This window comes from Oryzias latipes, chromosome 6, assembly GCF_002234675.1.
Source record: "Oryzias latipes chromosome 6, ASM223467v1".
NCBI lineage: Eukaryota > Metazoa > Chordata > Actinopteri > Beloniformes > Adrianichthyidae > Oryzias > Oryzias latipes.
Genome location: NC_019864.2, coordinates 7,012,057 through 7,034,094, shown reverse-complemented (window position 1 = coordinate 7,034,094; position 22,038 = coordinate 7,012,057). Strand labels below are relative to the sequence as shown.

The 22,038-nt window shown below is 41.8% G+C and overlaps 1 protein-coding gene across 2 annotated transcripts in view; it reads right to left on the bottom strand.

Moving 5' to 3' along the window:
- LOC101173626 (copine-8) overlaps nt 1–22,038 on the bottom strand; it is a 138,296-nt gene that overhangs the window by 115,118 nt on the left and 1,140 nt on the right. The window lies entirely within an intron of this gene.

The following is a 22,038-nucleotide window of genomic DNA, read 5'->3' as shown; positions in this document are numbered from 1 at the left end:
GCAGAACAGCAGGAGTTCATCAGAAATTCACCTATGACTCGTAGGCGGGGCTGTTGGCCCTTCTCACAGGGAGTTTGTAGCCCATCCAGCGTATTTCCTACGTCACAAATATGATATTTTTTTTTTAAACTTGTCCTGTCCAACAGCTGGGAAGATAGATGAGAGCTGAGGGCCTCTTGTGTTGGACATATTTTATTTTAACAAGAGGGGTTATTAATCTTCAGACAAACCAAAGGCATGACTGAATAAACCCCTTTTGAAATTGAGGCCAAACTTTATTAATTTCAATTATGTTTGAAAATCTTTGGTGTTGGACCGGACGGAAAAGGAAAGGAGGGAAGAAGAGAGAGGGACGTTAGAGGGGGGGGGGGGGTGATAGTGGGAGGGGGGGGGATAAGACCATGAAGCAGCATAGAGCAGACAAGTTTACTGGTTGTTTATCATTACGGCAAGGCTCAAATGTAGTACAAAAAGGGCGGGGCTTGTCCACACACACACTGAAATGTCATCAACACACCTGCTAGCTGCAAAAATGTCCACATGTCAACATGTACACAAAACAGATAGTGTTCACACACGCATACCTATGCCTTTAAACCAACTAGTGTGAGATCTTTCGTTCATTCAATCATGCAAACTATTAGTGCAAAGGTGAGCTAACACCTGTGCTCAGGTGAGTGTTTATGTTCTTCTAAAATGGATGGTGAAATGTGAAAAGAAGGAGGAGGAGCGCCCAGCCACCCCCACACCCAGACCCCCGCCGCAGCAGCAGTGGCAGCCGGAACCCCCCAACGCCACACGGGAGCAGGCAGGGGACAATCGCCCCCTGGGCGACCAAATCCGCCACCCAGGCCAGGGCCAGCAGGACCGCCGCGAGGCCCCCAGAGCCAAAGAGCAGGGAAGCACGGGGGAAAGAGAGCGGTGCCCCAGCCCAACCAGGAGAACAGCCCCCCCGCTGCACCGGAAGAGCCAAGGCAGGGGCCAGCCACCCCCACCCCGGAGGGGAGCACCCCGGGGAAAAAGGGGGGCCCACAAGGGGTGTTGTAAACATGGCCCGACCAGGCCCCACCACTGTTGGAAGTTTGGCGGGGCCCAGCGCTCAGGGGCAAGGACCAGGACCAACCCCCAAGGGACACGAACAAACCCGGCTCAGGTGTAATGTAAACCCCCCCACCGCGCGGAGAGAGAACCGCCGGGCGCAGGAAGCCGGCACCCAGGGGACACGGCAGCCGCCGCCAAGGGACCCGTACCCCCCACCATCTCCTGATTACTCACAGTGATGTCCCCTCACCCTCCCCACCAAGGGGCCCTGAATGTCTAAAGGCCTGTTCACACCGGGACGAATTTCGCCGGCGATTTTCGCCGACGTTTAACGCCTCGTGACTAAACAAAGGGCACCAACGAGAGTGTGCACACCGACGCGAAAAAACGCCACGCGTTAAAGCGTCAAAAAAAAAAAACGCCTCGGGTTCGTTTTTTTTTTTCGACGCGTCGCGTCGAAATCTACTCGACCAATGAGAATGGCGCTTTTGCTCACGTGTCTGGAGCTTCTGAAGTTACAGTAAAACACAACTTGGGGGCGCTCAAACACAAAACTGCCTTGCTGAGCACACATACCAGCGAAGAAGATAGACGCCAAGTAGCGTCTACACTGCCGCGAAGCAATAATGACGGACATTCTAAAACATCCCCGAACCAAGCACCAGTTGGAGCTACTGGTGCTTGAAATATTCATGTTTTCTTTGTTTGATTCTGACAAGCGTGTAAATACTTGTAAGAAATACAGAAATACTTCTGAGTGAAAAGCGACTTTAAGAAGCGTAAAGTTGCGCAGCGCCACCTTGTGTACAGGAGTATTTCTGTTTACATTAAGCGCCATCTAATGTCAGGGAATGAAATTGCATGTTCACTCCACTCATCGTCAGCGAAAATCGCCTGGGTGTGAACACAAAAAACGTGGCGAAAAACGCTGGCGAATAACGCCTGGTGAATATTCGTCCCGGTGTGTACGGGCCTTAAGGTGCGGTTAAAATTGGCGGGTAGGGTGCTAGGAGGACATCTGCTGCTTGCTGGCAGTGATGTCCAAGCACCCCTCCTACCAAGGACCCTACATGTCTAAGGTGCAAATAAAACCGAAAGAGGGAGGGCCCACTCCATACGGAAACCATAGGGGGGGGGGCACTGCCAAGTAGCCCCCCCCAAGGCGCATCGCAGGCTAAACCCCCCACCCCCACACCCTAATATGAGGTTATATGAGGAAGGGGGTGAGTTGGGGACAGCTGGTAGACTGTCCCCCAGTGGTCAAACAGCTGTCCCCCCCCCCCCCCCAACAAAGGGGCTAGGCCCACCCAGCCCAGGGGCCCCACCCCCAGAGGCGCCGACACCCCAGGCCCGGCACCTCCCACCCCACACAGAGGGAGAGGAGCCAGAAAGCGTCCCCCCCCCCCCCCCCCCCCCCCCGGAGCAAGCCCAGGCCCCCACCCCCAAACGCCGGCCCTAGAAGAGCTCTGGTCAGGCCTCGACGGGACCAAGGCAGCCAACCGGCCGGGGCAACCGCCGATTGCCTCAGCGGAGACCCCGACCCGTCAACCCCCCCCGCCCCGTACCAATAGTGGGCCCCCCCTCCCCCCCAGAACCCCCCCCACAGGACAGGGCCGACAAGCCCCCCACCCCACCCCACCCCAGACCCCGCAGCCGAAGCGGATGACACCCAGAGCGACCGGGGGCCCCGAGGGGGTTGTCCCGCCCCGTCCCAGAGCCAGGGAAGGGCCGATCCCAGCCCCAGGTGCAGATGGGCAGCCCATCCAGCGCCGCTGCCCCCCACCCCCACCGAGCAGCGCCCCCCCGCCAACCCCCCCCAAGCCAAGCCAGACCACCCCCCCACCCCCCCACAAATATGATATTTTTCAAAGGCTATTTTTTAGTCTGCTCCTGATTCACAACGTTTTGAATAAATAAATGCTCAGAAATGCAATTTAAAGCTTAACTTTCCTTACTTATCTTCCATCATCAGAAAAATGCCACAAGAACATGTTAAATACCCCTAAAAAGGACTATTTTATTTGGAGTGGGTCTTTAACCTCAAATCAGCAAACACTAATTTCTTCAGCTTTACAGCAAACTGGTCAAGCATCACCAAAACATCAATAAGAACAAATGATAAGAGGAAGTAGTTTTAAAAAGGCATGGCAGCTTTGGTTTAAAAAAGAAAACTAAGCATATAAATACATGAGATTTTTATAAATTCACATTATTTTATACGAGTAAAAAAAGTGTGACCAGAATGCAACAAAGAAAAAAGTGCAATAAATAATAAAGCTACCCTGTCTTCCTCGGAGAAATAACAGTGGATCAATATCATAAACTAAGACTGAGGCTAAAGAGGCGCTGATCAATCCACGTTTAAAATCTCTCTTCCCACCCAACGATTTTCTCCCTTTCTCCTTCTGTAGTCTGTCTTCAAGGGAAAAGCTACTTATAACCGTTAATGAATCCACAGTAGCATTCATCTCCCAGGATTATTTGTGAGGTTTGGTAAAAAACTGTGTGAGAGGAAGAAAAAAAAAGCGCTGAGCGGAAATGTGTTTAACTCTGTGAGTGTTCTCCCAATAGAAAGGAATGTGTGTGGCTGAGGCAAAAGCCTCTTACTGTTCAAATAAAAGCATCTGGGAATTATTAAATCGCTTATTCTAATTTTAACAGGATACCTGCGGAAGCCTGGGAGCTGTTACTGCATTATTCAGCGAGCTGTTGTCTCAACAAAGTGATTTAACAGGAAAAACAGAATTCAGAATTTTACATGCGCAGTCTCTCATGCGCTCGCTGCTTCACAAGTAGTTTATCTTTGAAATAGCTTGATAACCTTTTACCAACAGCAGCTCTGAGCACTCATAATGGAATCACACACTCCTGTCATTGTCCCAAACCCAGTCCTCAGGGGCCTGTGATCACCTTTTGCCTCAAAGGAGCAGTAAAGGGCAGAGGTGTTAAGAAAAAACACTGGACATTCAACATCCAGGTCTGGATTTGGCCTCTTGTTTGAAAGTATGGACAATTAACACCTTGACACCTCAATTTGTTTCCAGTTACTAAAAAAAATTCTCTGAGGGCTGCACGGTGGTGCAGTGGTTAGCGCTCTTGCCTCACAGCAAGAAGGCCCCTGGTTCAAGTCCTGGCTGGGGGACCTGAACCAGAACATCAATGGGGGGCCTTTCTGTGTGGAGTTTGCATGTTCTCCCATGCATGCGTGGGTTCTCTCTGGGTCTCTGGCTTCCACCCACTGTCCCACTGCTACATAGGTCAATAAGCAACTTTAACCCTTGTGCTATCCTAGGCACTTTAACATTGGGAGTTGGGTCATCTAGACCCACTAGACAGTGCTCTGAACCTTTTTTCTTCAATGATTTGTGATCTTCACTGGTGTCCATGGATTACATGAAATCTTTCCACCTTTATCCACCTTTGTCATGGTAGGGAGAACACGTCAATGTAAGGATCGGGTCATCTGGACCCCTAAGGATAGCACAAGGGCTACATTGTCCCTAGGTGTGAGCGTGAGAGTGAATGGGTGTGTGATTGTGGCCCTGCGACAGACTGCGACCAGGGTACACCCTGGACTGTTCACCAGGTAGAAAATGAACGAATGAATGAATTCTCTTAGATATTGCTTTCAAGTAGATGCTAAATTATGGTAAATATGGAGTTTGATGTGTATTTGCACCAAAATACGCATCAAAGAATTCATTAATTAAAGTGGAAGTAATAATGCATGCATACACCTTTTGGAATTTCCTGCTAACCAAGTCGCTGGATTTCCATGTCGCTCAATCCCGGGCTTTTGGAAGACCTGGAGGCGTTTTTCCTCAGGCAGCTGCCTCTCCTACCCAACCCCAAACCAGCAGCAACTAGAGGGGGGCAACAATGTGTTGATGGGCAACAGTCCTTTGAGCACTGCCAAAAGGGGACGATTTACATTTTATTAAATAAAAAATAATATCAGGTCTTAAATCCTGTTTTTAATCTGTTTTGCTGTCTAATATGTTGGCTCAGATTATCATGAGTTAAATGACTTTCATCAGAAAAATACTCCAACTTTGACATTTCTATCAATCCAAACTAAAGCAACTTCTGGGTATAAGTGTTATTTTATTATTTATGTCTCATGATAAATATATATATTTTAGAGACATTCAAAAAAAGGAGTAAAATAAAATAAACACCTAACTGAATAAACTGAGGACTCTGGCTTATTTTCTCAGATGAAAAACGATTGTGCTGAGTTTTTCAAATCTGTAACACTCATCAATGGCATAGAAGTGCATAAATAAGGTGTTTCACATAAATCTCCTGTCCTTCAAAGTTTAAATGAACTCAATAAGGAAAAAGGCTGTCATGTGCTAGACAGTTTATTAGAAAAAGTCCAAACTGAACCATCAAAACATCTCCCTCAAACTAATAAAAAATAGGATTTTTTGCATATTTCTTAGGTGCAATTTTGTCCTTTTGTTGATATGAGGCTGTTTTGTGATGTTGAAGTAGTATCAATCAGCCAAGCACAACCATATTTAGTAAAAAAAAAAAAAGAAAAAGATTTCTCTCTTTAAATTATATATCCTTTAAGATCCAGCAACTTGCAATAACTGTCTAAAAGCACATCTTTATTGGCCAGAAACTAGGCATAAATTAGCATTAAAATTCATAGATGGTTCAGGGAAAAAGCCTCAAACATTTTGCACTAATCAAAGTGATGTCTCCGAATATGTCTGCTGCAATCACAAATGTGGGAAAGTGGTGGAGGAGAAGATGAAAACATGGGAGCAGAGGGGATGCAGAGAGAGTTGCTGAGGAATGTAATGGAGGGAGGTCAGCTCCCAAAGGTAACCGGGTTAAGTTACCAATGCTGGCTGGTTGCCGAATTACATTAAATGGCTGCTTCAGAAAACTCATTAATTCAGCTACTTAGCATGATGCTTTCTGGGTCCCCGGCGGTCCAGATGACACACCTGTGGATGACGGATCTGTTGCTTTTACTCTCCTCACCCTGCTCTACATGATATTGATGGAGATTTTGGACGAAAAGCCAAAAGTTTTAGCCGGACGACGAGATGGAGATCAAGGAAAGACTGCTCTTTATGTCGATAAGGAATTTCTAGCATGTTTCAGAGTAAAAGTTACATTTTTTGCTGCGTTTGGCCAGCGGTGCGACTTATACTCAACTCCGATTTATATGTGATTTTTTATAAAATAGGCTCATGTGTTTGTTATTTCCCCACCAACAACCACTAGATGGCCCTGTAGGTGTGAGTATCAGTATTTGCTACTAACAGCAAAGCAGGAAGAAGAAGCGCCGCTCGGTCTTTGCACTAATCAAAGTGATGTCTCTGAATCTGTCTGCTGCAATCACACAAATGTGGGATTCCTCCTGTTTCATGACGATAAATAAACGTCAATGTGTCACAGTAGTGAAGCGTTCGTACATATCCACTGTATTGTTATTGCGTTATTATTTGCCTTTCAAAATGACATGTCCATTCTAGTTCTTGTATTTTGTTACAAAAAATTCTTCCAAAAGTGCGACTTTAATTTTGTTTTTCTTCTTTGATGATGCATTTTTTGCATTATACTCTGGAGAAACTTATAGTCTGAACGATCGAAATTATAATGTTAAATTCAAGGATTGCAACATAAAAAGAAATCACGTGTGACTAAGTTTAGAGAGGAAAATGTATAACCCTCATTTTAAAACGACATAAATGACAGGCAGCTCTCATATTCACCTATTTTCAGGACAACTTAAAGTCCAACTCCGATCATCGTTTGATCTACTGTATAAAGCGTTCCCAGTGGTCTTGTAATTATGATTATCTTATCTTATACAAAAGAATTTAACATATGTTTTATCTTTTATGTAGTAAAATTATGGAGTGCTCTATAAATAAATTTGTCAACAAGATGCCTTAAACACTTTTGCTATCGTTTCTATGCTGTAACTCTGTAACAGTAGACAAGTTTATCTGCTTTAACTTAAAAAACTGCACTGCATCTGTGTGTGAAGGAGTTTTTCTTTCTTTCTTCGTCTTCCTTCTTCATTGTGGAAAGTGCAACATTGGTGGTGACGCATCGACCGACCTCTCAGCAGGTTAGTGTCCAGCTTCAATGCTGTCACATCAGAACACGTCAATTCTCAGAAGGGAATACACTTCCTACCTTTAGTGTCCAAAGGTCATGGCTATCTTTCCACTGCGGACCGCTCAGATCAGTGGACAGTCAGCGGCTGCGCCGCTCCGCACAAAGGTTGTTAGTGGTGTGCAGGTCTCAATCTGCTCTCTGAGCTGAGAGTTTGTGTGTCATCAAGGTGTTGTGATGAGAACGAGGAGGCCCTCATCAACTCATCTACAGACACTCCAGCACCATATTGGACTTGAGTTAATCAATCTGTCATTTCTGATGCTTGACCTGACTCGTGTCCCGAGCCAGTTTGGGGTTATCGAGTGAAAGAGGCCTTTCACCTCCGGATGGTCTAGACTGAATGCTTCAGTTGTTTACAGAAAAACCAAAGTGGGAAAATCACACCACCCACAAGCTGAGGGCTGAGAAAAATGTTCTGGTATAGCTGTTACAGGCAGCAGCTTAGCAGCTAAAAATGTCTCTTTTCCTTCACACCACTCATGCAAATATTTTTTCCAACAAATGTACACAATGTAAAAGAACATATCCAACCTATCAGATAAAAGAATTTGCTTTTGTGCATACTGTGAAGCATGAATAAGCAGTGCATTTTCATGTGTAGTCATCAAATGTGGAGGAACTCCAAGACAACAACAACAGAGTCGTTGGACGTTCAGAGTGTGGCTGCAGGTGTTTTTATGGGTGGGATGAGTATTCTGGTCATGAATTTCACCACATCAGACCCAACAGTGTTGTGTGTTTTTAAAAGCGGCACCACGCTGTCGCCGCATTTAATATAGACTTTATGCAAATTCTGCTGTGCAGCTGCAGCTAAAATGGATCAATTTCCATAAACTGGCTGAAGTAGATGGAAGGCCGAGAGATCAAAGAGAATCAACCCCGATAGTCACACATAAAACACTCTTTGCAGGACTCCATCTGCGGGTAAACCCCTGATCCCACCAGTACTGGTTGAAGTAATGGGACTTCAGACGTGCTAAGCTTCTGGAATTCTGCAGACTAAACCAAAAGTTCATCACCCATCTGACTCTACAAGCCACAATCTGCTAGATTCAAGTCTTAAAGTTGTTCCCCCAGCATACTTTTTTTAAAGGGCCTATATGATGCAAATCCATTTTTTATCTTTTAAGTGTATCATAATGGTTATTTCTCACGAAAAGAAACCCCAAAGCGGTATTTTGACCCATTCACGCATTGCTGAGTATTCCTCTAAAAACTTGCAGTCTGAGCTCCAGCCCCTCCCAGCCCAAAAAAACGAGCGGGTTCTCACAAGCTGATGTAAGTGAGAACAGCCCCTTCCAGGAAGAGTCTGTGCTGTCAGCACTGCCCCCTAAACTTACACACACCCACTTTCTCCACAGAGCTGACGTGTTTTTTTTTTTTAACTTGTCCTGTCCAACAGCTGGGCAGGCAGATGAGAACTGAAGGCCTCTTGTGTTGGACATATTTGCTTCAGAGATCCAGTCGTCTTACTTCCAGGTTGGAAAAGAGCTCAGAAAAATAACAAATAATAAAATAATTAATAAAATAATTAATAATAATTAATAAAAAATCATTCTTCTGTGTGCCAAAGGTAAGGTCACATATATGGACATTGTTTATTATAAAAGGCTTAAGAATAGAATGGTGTAGGTCCTTTAATATTTATTTTTTACTCAAAATCAGAAATACAATTACTAGAATTATTTGAGGCAAAATCTGCATTCAGGATTTATTGATTAGCTCAGACAAAACAAATCTCCATGAAATTTAACATGGAAAATACGCCTGACGGATCACAAGCTCCCTGCTCCGCTCCATTCTGATTCACCCACTTTTAGACAAATAGATCCACGTACGTCTTTGTTTTCCTCATCTGAGCTGGACTCTGCATCAAAACAGCTGGATGGCTCAGGGGGGTATTCCAGAAGGCACAATTAAACTCCCCTGACTTTAAGCCTGAACTCTGGCTGAAATCCGCCTGAACTTGCTTACTCTGGGTATGTCGGTTCCAAAAGACCGGATTTGAGTTAGCGTAATTACGCTCGACTTGGTGACCCTGGGTTAATGCATGTGCACTGAAAGTACATAAAGTCATTCTCAATGGATCGCAGTCACCATGGAAACGCGTGGAGAAAAAAAGAGAGCGCTATACTTCAGTGAGACGGAGTTTATTTTTCCAACATCCATACGTTGTCTTGTCACCCTCTCATGGTGGAAAAAGTATTATCTGAGCTTCTTCATCCACTAAATCATCTTCAAATGGACACGCCATGCTGCTTCACCTCTCTGAAAACAATAAACCTTCAACTAAACCTGCTCCAGACCAGGTAATGTTCAGAGCATGAGTTGCTATGGCAACTTGACCTACCCTGAAACATACCTCTGTTTTTGGAACCGAAAGCTGAGGTTATTAACTTCCTTAGCCTCAAACTTACCGTGGTAACTATAACCTGCTTTTTGGAATATCCCCCAAATGTTGCTCATCATTTTTGTTGCACCGGTACTGTTTGGTTAGGAAAGTGAGGGTCTGTAAACTAGCGAGAGAGAGTGTATGGGAAATGAGTGAAAGTTTAAACCCCACCAACAATCCCACCCACAAGTCTGGGGTAAATCTCTAATGAACTACTGCCGCTCTGCAGAAAACAACACAGGTTTTTTAATTTTAGCTAAAAATAGCATAATCATAATTAAAAGACCACTGGGAACGCTTTTATAATAGATCAAAAGATGATCAGAGTGGGATTTTAATAATTTCTTTATATGATATCAATGCTGTCAATACTTGTACATGTGTGCACTGACTCTGTTATTTAGGGTAGTAGTTTTAAAGTTTTAAAGGTCAACATGAAGACGTTTAGAAGGTATCTAGAACAGGTTTGACAGCAACATTTCTCAAGAACCACTTTTATTGTGTAGTTGCCCCAAAGAACAGCATCCTGCAATATCATGACCTGGGTGACTGAGAGTGTTTTCAGACAATGCACAACACCAGCCAAACAATCTCCCTGGTTATCTTAAGCCTTAGACACATGCACATTTGGGGGGTTGACCCGTACAGGTGCTGTGGGTCTTTGAGTGGTCTGGGCCCGTAGAGGGTCGTAGAGAGGAGCAGCCGCATTTTAGAGGGAGAGCAGGTGTGTCTCGTAGTTCCCTTGGGGCTCGTCATCCACCTAAAGGGATGTTATGAAAATGGAATGCACCATTGTTGCTGTGGTAAGTGTGTCGTGAAGTATTTGTAAGGATATAGTCGTCAGTGAGGTGCGAGTACTGGCTCCTTACTGATCACGTGCATGTGCGGCATGCATGGGGTGTACATGTGATCTGCAAGTGCCTGTAGGATGTCCACACAAACTACACTTTAAAGTTTTTAAATTGTAACAGTCAGGCTGCACACAAAGAATATGCACAGCACTAATGGGTTATGCGCAGTCCACATGATTTGTGGGGGTCAAAAAAATGAATAATCCATACGACATTCCTTCGTCACACATACTTCAACCTTACATAGTGGGCATGTGACCTGCATTCAAGAACGCACTAAACACGGGTTCTTGAACACACATTTAGTCTTTGGTGTTTACTGGACAACCAAGGAGGGGCTTCTTCTTCTTTATTCTGTTCCTACAGTTTACTAACGCATGTCCGCTACCTACAGTTGGAAGGGTCTTGGTGCAAATGTCAAAGCGGTGCAAATCTGGTAAATCTTGCTCCAGGCTTTTTCTTTCACAGCTCTATTCCAATGCATTAAAGACTTGATGTCAAATAATTCCAGCCGGGCTCTAACAACAATCATTTTTTTTCTCCATGATCAGTTATAAAAAAGTAGACACTTTAACGGGACGCTATTAAAGAGTCGCTACCAAATCTAAGTCCCTGATTGGTCAAAGTTCTACCTTGTTTAACTTTTGATGTATGTTTCATTAGGGCTAGGCAATTCATTGATTTAATCAATTAATTCAAATTTGTTCTTTTATATGATTTATTTTTGGGAAAACCCAGATTTTATTTTCCCAGCTCTCTGCTCTCTTGCGATTCTGTTGTTCAGAGTAAAGTCAGTCAAACAGCTGCAAGCAAAGAGGAGCTACTTCTGCAAGGCTGAAAAGAAAAAAATGGGCTCCATGAGCGGTCTACGACCTTGGTATTTCCTGCAGGCCACCTGTGTGCCCTTTACTGTTGATTCCCAGAGTCAGAACTAAACAAAGGGAATCGGCGTTTCAATATTCTGCAGCTAAAATCTGGAACAGCCTCCCTGAAGTCATAAGACAGGCCTCTTTTGTGTTCATGTTCAAATCTAGACTTAAAACATTTCTGTTTAGCCGTGTATATGACTGAAAGGTCCTATCTGCACTTTTCTTTCCTTTCCTTCCTTTATTTTTAAATCAATTTTCAAAATTTTTCTTTTCTTTTAAAGTAAATTTTACGTTGATTATTTCTATGATGTATTGTGATTTTAATGCATTTTTCTGTTTTGTGAAGCACCTTGAATTACTTTGTGTATGAATTGTGCTATACAAATAAACTTGCCTTGCCTTGACTTACATGTTTGCCCATCTTTCGTCAATAGACAGCCCGTACCCACCCGTGTGGACAGATTGACTAAGGCTTTAACCTCGAACAAAGGGTTTCACAACATGAAGACACTCTGGGGGCTTTAAACACGGTTTCTGTTATTCACTGCTTTAAAATCCAGAAAATAACATTGTCTAAGTATGGACAAAATATCCCATAGAGGCCTATGCTTCTCAAAGACACATTGCTACCATTGTCAGACTTTTTGGGTCCCCTTTTCCTAGAAAAACTGCTTATCTGTCATTTCTTTAATTAGCTTTGAGACTGTGAAAAATGACTTTCCACAGTTTAAAGGCACTATAATTGAAATACGTGGACTGGCAGGTGAATATTTAAGTCAGCCAGCAACTTCACAGAGATCTGTCTACAATCATTAGAGCTCTTGATGATAACAAGATTTCAAACTGTGAAGTCGATAGACATTCTTTCTCCAAATACTCTTTTCTGACTAGCTGAGATGTGGTTTCTGGATTCTTCCTTTAGTGTGTTCTGACTTAAGCCTTGTGCTATCTTAGATGACCCCACCCTTACTTTGACGTGTTCTCCCTACCATGACAAAGGTGGATAAAGGTGGAAAGATTTCATGTAATCCATGGACACCAGTGAAGATCACAAATCATTGAAGAAAAAGGATAGCACAAGGGTTACGGCAACTAAAAAACAATAAAGAAGCTAAAAATTGTTTGACTCAGGGTGGGGTGGGGGGCGGGGGTATGAAGTTCTTACATCAGATCTACAAACTCGTCCATTTAGACACATTTTTACCTTAATATGGGGGGGTGCTCTGCCCCTGAGGTTTCCGCCCAAAGTAAAACATGAAGGCCGTTAATGGAGTTTTACTCGTGCAATTCACTTAAAGTAGACGGGGTACTGAAAACGTACAAGCAGAAATAACATTCTGATAGCAAATTTTCAAGACACTTTCTGTTGATGACAATTTTTTTTAACTAAAATCCAGTTTAGTTTCTGTCCCTTTTAGTTGTTTCCTTTATAATAAAGAAACTAGTGTGTCGCTTACAACAACATAATTTCCAGAGAAACTGGAAGTTTAAATTAAACAATAACTAAAAGTTTCTCAAAAGGCATGCAACATTGTCTTAACAACAGTACATAGAGTACTAGTGCTGTACTAGTACTAGAGTATTTCAAAAGTAATTAAAAAATCAAACAACCAGCATTAAGGTGAAGTGGTCAACACATTTTACTACAATGAAACAATTTAAATCAGCCAAAAAGAAATAAAACATTTAGTCACATTTTTGACTTAGACGAAAGAAAACCGAATAAAATTTCAGTGTGTTCATGTTTTTGTGTAGTTACTGAACTTATAAACAATATAATGTTGGTCTATTTTGTCTAAAATCTAACATGTCGTGATTATATATTTGTTCAAAAACTGCTTTTGCACAAACATAAAATAATACTTGAAAAATAAAATTACCGTTTATAAAAAATCCTTTTATTTGGTTTTTGTGAGGTTTACATGAAACAGCATTTTAATAAACTGGATGGAAAAACAACTGTCTGGGCAAATTTTAATGAATTTATTTAAAAATTATTATTGAAAACTATCGCAACTTTTAGAAAAAACAGCTGCAACTTCTAATTTGTTGTGCCTCAATTATTTCAAAACATGCTTGTGACATCGTGGAGGGATTGTAGATCAATACAGACTGTAGAGTTTCACTTTTTGTATTTTTGGTTGCTGGTGTGCCGCAGGATTTTTGTCAAGGAAAAAGTGTAACTTGGCTCAAAAAAGGTGGAAAAACACTGTTTTAGGATGAGGTTATGGAACACAGCGCCAAAGAATTAAACCATTTTTTCAATGCACTCACTCACAGATAGGAGAGCCTCCATCCTTCCTTAACGGGAGACTCACAAAGACATTCTTTCCGCAGCTAATTATGTTAAAGACCTGATCTCTGAGGACTCGATTAGCAGCGAGAGGTTCTCTCAGCTTAATCGTTTCAAGGTTTTTTGATTCTGTCTTGTTGACCCCCATGCCAACTATCTTGAGACCTGAGACAGATAATAAATTTGAAATGAGCTCATTTAAGTTTAATATTTTTTATTTCCTTTATATTTTGTTGTAAATAAAGCCTTTATTTTATTTTATTTTTATATAAAATGGGAAATTGACCAGCCTTTTCCTGAATACAGGCTGGGCATTTTTTTGTTTTGGCAGAATTCTTGTTTTACAATACACGGTTTTTTGTGTAAGGTGACTTTTTTGTGTCAAAACAAGCTGAGAACAAATGAAGTTCATGTGTTTCCTCTTGACGGCTAACAGAAATATTCCTTAATGCCTCTGTGTCTCAAAATGTCTTTATACCCATTAAAGAAATGGCACTGCACTTTGCCCACTTTCCATTCCATCCATTTTCTGTAACTATGCGCCTCCATTAACTGTCAGGAATATGGGCAAGCTGGAGCTCATACATTCTGCTTGTATGAACAAAAGTAGCATTTGTTAAAACACTGAGATGAGTCACTAAACAGAGAAGCTTTTTTCTGTCCCAGTGGTCTAAAAATGAAGAAATAAAGGACAAGAAAATGTCCTGATAGTGCTGCATTCATCGTGAGAAGGAATATGATCGCAGGCTCTGATCAAAACATCACCTGGCTGAATTACCAGGAGAAAAGACACTAAACAGCCACAAAAAGTTCATTTTACCAGAGTAAAAATATCATTTAATAAAAACGACTTCTTCTGTTGCTCTCTAATGTGAACTTCCTTTGATAAAATCTACATTAAGTAACACTGGGTCACAATAATATGAAAAAGGGCCAAACCATCAGTCTATTTTTTTAAATCATTGGCCACAACACAAAGTAACCATGACTACAAGAATGTAGACGATGGGTGGGGTCGGCAGGCACGCTACCTCCTTGGAAACTGTGCATGGAAGCTGTTTGAACTGATGAAATGAATTGAGGAGAAACGTTGTCTAATTCATCTCCTGTCAGTTTTGCTTTGTGTCGAGTGATTCCCTGCATCTTTCATCTCTTACAGACACATTTTATCATTTTGCTTGTGCATTTATTGATTGGTTTTACTCCTAAAAAGGTTTATGGAAAATCTGGTGACAATCCTGTGCGGTTTTTGTAATAAATATTAGATTGTTGAGACAATCTTTGCCAACGTAGATCCAGGATTCTGCGTAAAGACAGCTGGTGAATTTGGTAATTTTTAGATGAAATCCACACTTTTATGTAAATATTGAGAACAGAATCTATTTATTGATATCTATATTATGGCAGCCCTGAAGTGCAAATCCCATCAACATATCACTAAACACAAAAACATGTAAAAATAAAAACAAAACTGGAAAAGGTAAGTACTATGGGACACCACTGATTGAATGACGATCTTTGAGTTATGCAGAGAAGGTAAAGCAGGGGGATGTTTTGCTTAATAATAATAATAGATTTGATTTACCTGCACTTTTTCTTGGTGCTCAAAGCGCTTACAATTTGTTTATTATTCACTAACTCATTCATACTTGGTGATGGTAAATACTAATGTAGCCTCAGACTGACAGAAACATGGCTGCCAGTTTGCGCCTACAGTCCCTCTGACCATCAACGGTACATTCATACACATTCACACACCAGTGGAACCACACTGGAGGCAGGGAGGGTGCAGTGTCTTGCACAAGAACACAACGACAGCTGGCTGGGGGGAGCGGGGATCAAACCACTGACCTTTTGGTCATTGAACAACCTGCTCTATTGCCTAAGCCCTTGTGCTATCCTATGACCCCACCCTTAAATTGACGTGTTCTTCCTACCATGACAAAGGTGGATAAAGGTGGAACGATTTCATGTAATCCATGGACACCAGTGAAGATCACAAATCATTGAAGAAAAAAGGTTCAGAGCACTGTCTAGTGGGTCTAGATGACCCAACTCCCAATGTTAAAGTGCCTAGGATAGCACAAGGGTTAAACTAAGGTAAAGAGTTGATTGATCTATCACCAAACTTTTGTAGTGACTGTGGCCCGAAGCTTAAAGCAATAATAAATAAGCAATAATAAATTTAAGAGTTTCTTATTTTTTGTTATTCTTTAACATTTCATTTTGATTTCTGGAAATGAAGTTTGTTTTCTGAAATCTTTCCTTTTTATTTTGCTTCATTTTTTTGTTTGTTTTTTTCTATGTTAAATGGGGCAGCTCTTGTTGTCGGTGCAACCAACACATTCTCACTCCCAACTTGTCATGTATGGACATATTTTCGGGGTCCCCTCAGTGTCACTTTTTTAAATTTGATTTGAAATGGTTTATTTCAAGCAATCAAATAAGAATAGTACACAAAAACAATATAATCATCAGTTATGCATTCATACAATGACAAATCAAACTGAGGATAATTAGACATATTAATAAATATTGCTTGAAAGGGAGTGGAAAGAAGCGAATTTATATAATCCCACCCCGTTACACTGTAACCATTTTATTACATGATTTATCAATATCCGGTTCCTAGCTTTTATCAGACAGAATTAAGAATCTTGAAATATCAATAAAGCACATGACAAAGATGAATTACTTAAATTATTGTGTAAAAAATAACTATTTTAGAAATCAACATGCAAAATGCAGATCAGTTATCTAGAATATATGCAGATTATGTTACTTATAAAGGTCATGTAAATGTTTAAGAAAATAATACTATATCAGAAAAATAGACAACACTGTTTCAAAAATCATCATAGAAAAAAGTGATCAAGTATCAAAAGTTAAAATATGCGCAAAATTATGTTACATTAGGAAAAATCATGAATCAATTTTTCAATTTTTGTAGCAAGTGAAGTAATCTTCATTAATTGATTTAGCTTTTTTTTTGCATAGTAAGGTAATGCTGTGAAATAGAATAAAATAAAAAAGGGTCCATATTTTGTCGAATGACCAAGTTTGGTATTCCTTCTTCTGCTGATTAACAGCCGTTCTTCTGGAAACAGTGTTTATATTTCTCTTCGCGGTTATGTCTGCAGACATTGGATTAAGGTCCTTTTCCTTCTTCAGCTGATATCAGCGGCACTGAAAGTTGAGGTCAAATTGTCTGCAGGTCAGAACTTTGGTGAAAATCAGGGTCATTTCAGACTTTTGGAGAAAGCGATGAATCCAGGTGTCATATTTCTTGAAATTATATTTGACTCTTTGATTTATTACTGCATGTTGGTTCAGACGACCGTGATCAAACACTTCTCAAAGTCCTTCATGGTGTTCACAACCGGAACCTTGGACCGGTCCGGTGGACAGAGTGGTTTGACGTAAATCCTGCAGCCTTTAACTGAAGTGTTCTCAATCTGCTTACGCTTCCTGAGAAGCCTGGTGTGTTTGGGGATTTCAGCATTCCTTCTGGTCAGATGGTCGCTCAGATAAGCAACAGATCCCTTCAGATTCTTCCTTTGATTCATCAGAGCTAGCTTGTGTTGTTGATTCACAAACCTGATGAGGATCGCTGGTTTATCCGTCTCCTTTCTCCTGGGGAGCAGGTGGCAGGTCTCGATGGTATTTAGATCCAAGGAAATCCCTTTAGACGTGAGAAATGATTCCACTTGGTGTTCCAGAGACTCTCCATTTCTCCCCATTTCAGAAGAACTGCTAGCAATGTTAGCACTATTAGCATTAGCAATGTTAACTCCAGCTGCATTTAGCTTTGCCTGAGGTTTGATCGGTACTCCAGTGAGAATGACATTATACATCCTTGCTTTTTGTTCCACATCGTCCAGTCTTTTCTCCAGAATGTCGACCCGGTTATCTCTTTCTCTCTCGTTTTGACCTCGGAATCTTCTGAAGTCTTCCATTAGCTCCATGAGAGGAGTTAGCTTAGCGGTCACTTGTTCCATGAAAGGATACAACACAGCTTGGATATCATCAAGAATCTTTTAAATCTCAAGAGTCTTCGTAGTCATGGTTTTTCTTAGGGGCCATGGTCAGCTCTCTTTTTTTGGAGAAAATCAACTTTTAAGTCACTTAAAGATAGTTGTTTAGTCGCCTTGAGCCACACACGACCATGCTATAACCCGGAACCAGAAGTCAAAAAAAGAGTTGTCCTAAGACTTTTTGACGTCTTAGGTGTCCCCATCTCGTCATTTTTCGACATGCTGCCTGTTCCCAATAAATCAGAGGTCTCCAACCCCTGGGCTGCAAACCAGTACCAAGGAAAGACATGAAAAAAATTCATACGCCAACTTTGTTTCTTTCCAATTTCTTATTTCTGATTTAGAAGGAAGTTTTATTTGGAAAACTACCTAAATCTGTTCACCACATCCGCCTGTCTTGCTGCGTTGTGTGACATAAAGCGGCTGCTCGCTCGGAGCGCTAGCTAAGCCCAAAGCTAAAAGTTAACAAAAGCCAAACAAAAAGACGTGTTTGGAAAGTGTCTTTGGGGAGAAAAGAGTCAGTTAGGAAACTGAAGAAGAGCCTTCGACTTGAAAAAGCATAAAGCTGCTGTTTACAGACAAAACCAGGAGTTTTCCTCGACATATGGATTTATGGAGACAGTTGTTTCCATGTACCAAATCAGTCTGCATAAAATGCAGCACCAGACTCTCTATGTTTCACATAGTTTCACAATAATAAAGAAGCAGATTCGATGGATTCACGTTTATGTTACATTTAGAAAATACCAGTTTTACAGCGGTTGTGTCATTTTTTTTTGCCTTATTTATCCGTCACACCTTAAAAGTTGGACGCGGCAGAAGTTAGCCTCCACTTTGAGATAAAAGACAAATTCTTCATCACAAAGTCTAAGTTTAGACGGGCCAAGAATATTTGACAAAGAATGAAGATTCAATCAAATAAAGTTGCCAACCTGCTGAAGATGTTTCTGAACTGAGGAAACTTGTGAAAGGGACGTTCAGGAATTTTTCCTACAGAAAGGCTGACATAACCCTTGTGCTATCCTATGACCCCACCCTTACATTGACATGTTATCCCTACCATGACAAACGTGGATAAAGGTGAAGAGGATTTCAAGTAATCCATGGACACCAGTGAAGATCGCAAATCATTAGCCGCGGTTACATGTCCAAAAATCTTGATCGGATCAATGGTCGGGTTAAAATCCAACCGTGCAAATGGGCATAGAAAACCTTTTTCCGATTAGAACAAACGTTCACATGGTCTCACTTTCGGTCGGAATAAATCATTTGGGCATGCGCAGTAGTGTTGAAAACGCCGGAAAAGTAAAATGAGTCCCACAGTAAACAAACCTTGCTGCCACATATATTTATGCAGCAGCTCGGTAATATACGAGACGATCTTCCAAACGTGCATTTATTAATGTTAAGAACATTATGAAGCGCTTGTTCGCTTGATTTTAATCTGTGTGGTCAGTGCTTCTTTGTGGAAGCACGGAGCTCCCAGGAGAGGCTAACACACGCTAACAACATTAGCTTTGGTTGATGAACACAAAATCCATGCGGGAAATGCCGCAATCTGCATCCTGGCTGCACGTAAATATGTGGGAATAACATCAGCCTTTATTTAGTCGGGACACGACTAGAAACACAAATTCTCGTGATTGTTGTAACGGTTTCTAAGGACTGAGCCACATTTCTGCTTTGAAAAGCTCAGACACCGCCCCAAAGCCGCTGTGTGAGCTGGAACTCCGAGCTCTGTCCGAACACACGGTTCTCCTGAGACCAGCAGCCGCTAACCCAGAGCGACGGGACGGATGATCGCAGTCCGAATTCTCCCACACATAACAAAACAACAAAACGCACACGTAACAAAGCATCCTCCCTTCCCCTCAAACACACATTGATAAATCCTGCTGCTCTGCTCAGAGACAGTTCGCTCGGTCCATCGGCACCCAAGCCTGGACCGCGCAGGGTCCAGACCCCACGGGGCACGAGGCGCTCCTCCCCGGCAACCCCCTCGTGAGGGGTGTAAGAGAAGGGAGCGGCGCTTCGCACCGGACCTCCACAGAGCAGCCGGTCGGTCCTGTTTGAGCTCCAAAGCTTTCTTTGGAGCGAAACACCGTCTATGCATGACGTTAAACCAGAGCAGTAGTGACACACGATCGTAATGAACTGTTTACATGAACAACAATCGGATCTACAATCGGCATAACCACCTATCTCGATCGGAAGGAATTTTTTTTCCGAACGAGTCTGATCGGGGCAGAATATTCCAAACAGCGTGTTTACTTGAAACATTTTTCTTCAGATCAGGCGTTCTTTCCTATTACTTTTGCCCAGGTAAACGCAGCTAGTGAAGAAAAAAGGTTCATTTCAAAGGTGCATTTCTGAGAATCCCTCTAGGTTGACATCATGAAACGGGCAGCAAAACACTGTGCCTCAGAGCTCTGGTTGTCTTACCAGAAAAGCATTCAGGAAAATAACTCATTTAATTTAAAAAAAATGTCCTTCTGTGTGCCAAAGGTAATATACTATATACATTTTCTTGACTATAAGAGGCTTAAGAATGGCAAGGTAAAGGCACTTTAAAAGTTGTGGCGTCCCAATCATATACCAAAAAATGTTTTCCACCCCAGTCCATTTGGTAGCTTGGAAACACAGAAGATGAAAAATTCAACGGATTAGTGATTTATAGTGATATAAAGAGTTTAGAAAGTGTAGTGAAAGTGCTACTTTCTGTCACACACCTAGGTGTGCGAAATTTGTTCTCGGCATTTGACCCATCCCCTGGGGGAGCGGTGAGCTGCAGACTAGCCGCACCCAGGAGGCAGTAGCGTTAAGGTGATGAAGGTGATGATGTGAATTGCTCGCCATTGATATGGTAATTGTCCCCAGTACCATTGTTAATTCCCCTGGATTTCTGCGTTGTAGCCCTTTACCTTACCAACTGAGTTACCCAGCCGCTTAGTTGACTTGTTGGCATGTTCTTGATGCTATGCTTATCTGAATGATTGTTCATATGTTGCACTTATATTCTAAGTTCCTCCTGTTTCATGAAGCTAAACACGGTTACAGTAATGAAGCATATATTCAGTCTATTATTGTTTTAGTGTTTCTTTATTATGATTTGCCTTTTAGGATGAAATGTTTGTTCTTGTTCCCATACTTTGTCAAATATATTCATCTCAAAAGTGTGACTAATATATGATTTTTTGTTCTTCTTTATAATACCTTTTTTTTTTTTTCCTGCTGCGACTTCTACTCCGGAGCGACTTCTACTCCAGAAAATAGGGTGAATTTGCTCTAATAAACAAAAAGGCAAAAGTGTGGACATCCTGCTGGTGTTGTCATGGAAACAGACAGTGAACCAAAACTTTTAGAATAGCTTTGAAGAGAAATTAAGATTCCCTCCGACTCTAGAGCCATTTGGTAAGACAACAAAAATGGCAAACACTAGATTTATATTTCACTGCTTCTGACAATCTGCAAAAGTGTGTGAGGTGTCTAATTACCCAGAACCATTTGCATAATACTCATATTTTTTTCTTCCCACAAGTTGCTGTGTGGAATTTGAAACATGCCCAAAAATATTTACAATTGGAGAAATTCCAGTCAGCATTTTTAATTACAAAGACTACAAACAAAAATACTGAAGCTTTTGAAAGTGGCCTAAAATTCCCAGAACTCCACATGGGCCCATGCTGAGGTTCTGAGGTGGCTAAGCCCAGTGAGACGCAGCCTTCAGGCTCCACCTCGCATCACAGCTTCACAGCAGACGCCTCCTATGATAGAGGAGGAAAAACTTCACACGAGAGCTGATTCTGACAACCCTCACGTGAGAATAAGTCACATTTTTGGGAATAAAAACAGTCATTTCTAGCTTTGTTCAGCCAAAGCCTATCACATCAGTTTGTGACAGCATCAGTGGTGGACTGTTTACTCCAGCACAACAGACATGTGTGCAAGTAAACAAAGTTTTTTCTGTCATTTCAGGTTGCGGCTTTCGTTTTTGCATGTCATTCAGAGTTTGTTCGTTTCGGTTTCCTGCTTTGTCTCAGCTCCCCTGGCGGCTTTCCTGTGAGGTAAAGCCGCCGCATCCCACATCTGCTCTATGAACATCTGTATTCACACCAGCCAAACAGAAACCCACGTCATTTATTCTGCAATTGTGGAGGCTCCTTTGGGAACCACAAACCCTTAAATCATTTCTACAAAGGAATCCTTTACATCCGTCACCAACAGTATAATCTGGTAATTGCTGTTGTGTGTCCCAAACCATTCCAACGTGAAGACAACACAACAAACCATTCTTATAGGGTCAAGTTTTATTTTCAAAAGCAATCAAAATAATTTTTTTAAATGAGTATTCTGTAGATGTTCTGTTTGCCACAGTTTTGAGGGAAAATTGACTTTCTTAATGAAGCATTTT